Source organism: Portunus trituberculatus, chromosome 47, assembly GCF_017591435.1.
Source record: "Portunus trituberculatus isolate SZX2019 chromosome 47, ASM1759143v1, whole genome shotgun sequence".
Lineage (NCBI taxonomy): Eukaryota > Metazoa > Arthropoda > Malacostraca > Decapoda > Portunidae > Portunus > Portunus trituberculatus.
Window position 1 is genome coordinate 3,076,073 of NC_059301.1, and position 5,000 is coordinate 3,081,072.

Below are 5,000 nucleotides of genomic sequence, written 5' to 3' on the forward strand. Positions count from 1 at the left end.
GAGAGAGAGAGAGAGAGAGAGAGAGAGAGAGAGAGAGAGAGAGAGAGAGAGAGAGAGAGAGAGAGAGAGAGAGAGAGAGAGAGAGAGAGAGAGAGAGAGAGAGAGAGAGAGAGAGAGAGAGAGAGAGAGAGAGAGAGAGAGAGAGAGAGAGAGAGAGAGAGAGAGAGAGAGAGAGCACCTACCCCCAACCAACACACTAGAAAACCATTTTTTAGACATAATTATCATAAAAATTACATTCAATTTTTTTCCTACCTCTTTTTTTACTTCCTTTGTTTGTTCTCCTTGGCATTCCGTCCCTCCCTTCCTTTTCCTCTTTCTCTCCTAAAAAAAATATAAGAACATCGAAACAAGAATGGGAGAAGGACGAATAATTAGAAATACTTTGGCTAACTCCTCCCTCCTTCCCTCCCTCCCTTCGTCTGTCTTTGATCTGGTTTGGTGTGGCGAGTCTGGCTTTGTTCTCACCGCGCCAGTCCGTCACGCCACCACGGAAAGAAGGAAGAAAGGAGGAAGGGAAGGAATGAAAGAAAGGAAAGGAAGGATGGAAGCGGAAAAGAAATAAGGTTAGAAAAAGAAACGGAGGAATGCAGAAACCACTCTTCATTTCTCTGTATCGAGGAGGTGATTGGAAAGTTTTAATATTGATGTGTGTGTGTGTGTGTGTGTGTGTGGGTGGGTGGTGTGTGGTGTGTGTGTGTGTGTGTGTGTGTGTGTGTGTGTGTGTGTGTGTGTGTGTGTGTGTGTGTGTGTGTGTGAGAGAGAGAGAGAGAGAGAGAGAGAGAGAGAGAGAGAGAGAGAGAGAGAGAGAGAGAGAGAGAGAGAGAGAGAGAGAGAGAGAGAGAGAGAGAGAGAGAGAGAGAGAGAGAGAGAGAGAGAGAGAGAGAGAGAGAGAGAGAGAGAGAGAGAGAGAGAGAGAGAGAGAGAGAGAGACCTAACTACCAATAAAAAGATCAAACAAACAGAGCAAACAAAGAGGTAAACTTGATAAAAGACAGACAGAGAAGCAGAAAAAGAAAAGCAGACAGGCAGACAGGCAGACAGACAGACAGACAGACAGACAGGCAGACATACAGACAGGCATACAGACAGGCAGAATAATAATACTAATGTCAGTAATACACCAACAATGATTTATTATCCTTTCAGTTACCTCTCAGTCTCTCATGGTTGTGGTGGTGCGTTTCTCTCTCTCTCTCTCTCTCTCTCTCTCTCTCTCTCTCTCTCTCTCTCTCTCTCTCTCTCTCTCTCTCTCTCTCATTGTGTGTGTCTGTGTCTGTGTGTTTGGTTCACCGGAGTTTGTACAGAATTGATTTATTTTTTCGACAGCGGATGGATTAACTTTGTGAGAGGAACTTCACCACTGACTGGAATGCATTGTAAATATTACGTGCAGAGTTTGTGTACCGCGTGTTTCTGAACGCGACCATTGTTTTTGAGTACGATAGTTTTATAATGAGTACGTTTTTTTTTTATGAATGAAAGGTAGTTGTGGATGAGTACAATAGCCTTTTTTTTTAAGAGTATGATTGATTGTTTTTTGTTATTACGATGAGTATTTGGTGAATATTTTTGTTACTACGATGAGTATTTGGTGAGTGAGTCCTTTTGTGTTACTAGGATTTATTTAGGAATGTGAGTTTACTTTGAGAACTCCGATGTTTGAATGTGTAAGAGATGTTTGGGAGAGTATAATGAATGAACACTAGAAGATTCTGGTTATGAATATCAATAATTAACTTCGCTGCTGTCAAAAGTAAAGTATTGTTCCTTAAAAAACAAGTCTTGATTATGGAACTAATGACAAACAAAACAAAAAGAATGTATGTTACTGTCAGTACTTAATCCTGTTTGTCTGTCTGTTTGTTTGTCTGTTATAGTTTGCCTTTTATTTCCCTTTTTCTCTCCTATTTTTGTACCTAAAATGTGGACGTGAATAAATGATTTTGGTTGATTCTGACAAAAAAAAAATCCCCCGATGTGATACAAGAAAGATCCTCCATGACAGACGTAATTGCAAAGGATGAAAGAAAGGTAAAAATGTTACTGCTGGTGATGCAAGATTGCTGGGTGAAGCTTCCTCAAGCAGCCTCACTTACATCTGGCAGCTGACAATGACATTACACAAAAAGTCACTTTCCTTAACGTCCGACACATTGTAGTTACTTGGGAGATACCTGTACTACGTTCCCAGGTGACAGGACTTCTAGCAAAATAATTTGTCCGATGACATCAAAGTTTTGTTTTCTCTGTCTAGTTTTGTTCGTGTTTCCGCATCACCTAACGATCAGCCACTTCGCTTACACTCGCCTGCTTATCTGGAGGTGGTCAGGCAAAAAACTGGAACGAGGGTTCTTCGTGCATTACGTATTTTTTTTATTCCAGCAAAAAGCCGCAGTTTTTTGGTGGAAATGGCTGATAATATCGAAGAACTGAATTACAAAGGGTTAGCAAGACATTAGCGCTATGCGGATTAAATATTTGAGGAGAGTAAAGGTTAAGACAAAATCAATGAGACGTCGGCCATCACGCAAAGTCTTATTTTCAGTGAAGCAGGAGTCAGGTGTTGATGATAGTGGCACTTATCAGCTCCCCACGCTGTGCCTTGTTAGGGCGGCAGGCCGTGCGTGACTGCCCCCTCCCTCCCCTCACCATTCTCTCCTCCTCACCACACCCTTCCCAACTCTTATTTGTATCCTTCCCTCTCTTGTTTCCCACCCTTATCTTCTTCCTCCTACTCCTGGTCTTGTTCCACATTAAGCTTTCTTTTTATTTAGTTTTATTGTTTCCGACCATGTTCTGTTTGATTTGTCTGTGTATATGTCACGTTTTTTTTTTTTTTTAGAGCGACGAGGCAAAGCTTTGTAATGACATTTAAAATCAACAACAAGTACGGAATGATCGATAACCACAGAGTAACAATATTTCTGCTCAAGAGCCATTTTGCAGCACTGGCAGGTTCTAAGGTAATGTACATCAAACTTTACATTTTCTTTTCGTTTTGCCTACGTAGTTTTTCTTTTCTGCGGATGCAAACTAAAGAAAAAAAAACGAATAACGAGTTTGCTCAAAATAGTAGTCTCAGATGAATAATTATTAATGATTAAAAATAAAGTTGGCCAATTTCGTTTAGTGACATCTTAAAAAAAGAAAGAAAACATTGCATATACCACTCAAAAATCCTCATAAAATCTCCTGTAAACATAACGAAAAGTAACAAATAATAAAAGGGTTTACTATAATGCTCCTTGAAAAATTATCCTAAGACGAGACGAAAAAATAAGTCTATAGTTTTATTTAGGAGACGCTTCGATATACTCTTTAGAATCGCTGCACATAACAAACAAAACTTCTAATAAACTTAACACAAGTAAATGGAAGAGAGACCGTAATAATAGTACGGTATATACTGACAATTTACATGGTTTTGCTTTACATAACCGATGCTAATCTGCTCATTGGAAATGCGCAAGTTATAATTTCCTTCCGGATTTTTATACATCCTTGCATGCTTTTAGATTCACACCTGATGATTGGTAATATGAGTCAGGTATAACGTTAGCTAGATAAATTAGACCAATGATATTAACTCTTTAGCTATTTGGCTCATCTTCCTTTAACCCCTTCAGTACCATGACGCGTTTTCATATTCATTCTGCTTACTGTGTAGTGGTTTCATACAGCTTCAGGAACTTATGTTGCGATTAGAATACTGAAGATTCTGGCTATTCATCTTCTGACCTCCATAGACCCTTGCTAATGTAAGTGAAAATCTTTAATTGTATCTAGACTCGTGGTAAAAAAAAATACGTCACAGTACTGAAGGGTTTAATCACAAACCATTCAGCATAATTTCCTTTTGTTTTAGAGCTACCTAAGAAGAGTATATAGGCAAGGCACTTAGAGCGTCTTTCAATCACGTTTTTTCTTTCACGAACATAGGTGTACTTAAAACATCTTGCATGTATCTGTAGTTTTGCGAATAGCTGGATATTGCAACGAATGGGATAAGTGTGGTGTTCAGCAAGAGATAGACAGGTACAGGGTGTTTCAGAAAAAATGCCAGGATTTTGATCTCCATTTATTCAAAAACTAATGATGACAAAAGAACAAACTGTAGTGCTATCAAAAGCAAACTTGATGGCAATTTATCCCTTGTTTAAGTGAACTTCTTGAAGTTCATGTTTTCAATATGAGTGCCGCGTGGGTTGAAACATACTTTAAGGCGTACACAGAAATTCTCACCAACTTTCTGGCATGTCCCTGACCTCAGTCCTCCTGATTTTTTATTGTGGGGAGCTGCCAAGGCTGAAGTCTATGCCAAGAAACCATCAACACTCACTGAATTAAAGCAAAATGTGGAGTCATACACAACCAGTGTGACCCAAGAGACATGCCAGAAAGTTGGTGAGAATTTCTATGTACGCCTTAAAGCATGCTTCAACCCACGCGGCACTCATATTGAAAACATGAACTTCAAGAAGTTCACTTAGACAAGGGATAAATTGCCATCAAGTTTGCTTTTGATAGCACTACAGTTTGTTCTTTTGTCATTATTAGTTTTTGAATAAATGGAGATCAAAATCCTGGTATTTTTTCTGAAACACCCTGTAGATAGATGTTTTATTGACCGCTAAATACAAGGCACAGTTTGATTCCAGTAACTTGCACGTTCCAACAAATTGCTCTTACACTAAGTACATTAAACACATCTAAAGCACGAGAAACGCACAAAAAGCACAAAGTAACAGTAACAATAATAAAAGTTAGGCATATAGATACACGAACATACGGAACACTTGAAACACACAAGGGAACACATACAAATACATGGAAAATTGCCAGTTTTATGTGTGAATGAATGCTGCGTATCTCATAATTGGCAGCTATTCCTTTTCCACACCGTGATTGTAACTAATGCGTGCTTGTCCCATAGTCAATGAGAGATTATTACTAGCCTGAGGGACGACACTGGCGGAGGTGGAGCGGCGCAGCAGTGT

At 39.3% G+C, this 5,000-nt stretch overlaps 1 long non-coding RNA gene across 1 annotated transcript in view; it reads left to right on the forward strand.

Moving 5' to 3' along the window:
- The window catches only part of LOC123498078, a 156,740-nt gene that overhangs the window by 42,175 nt on the left and 109,565 nt on the right, over positions 1-5,000 (forward strand). The window lies entirely within an intron of this gene.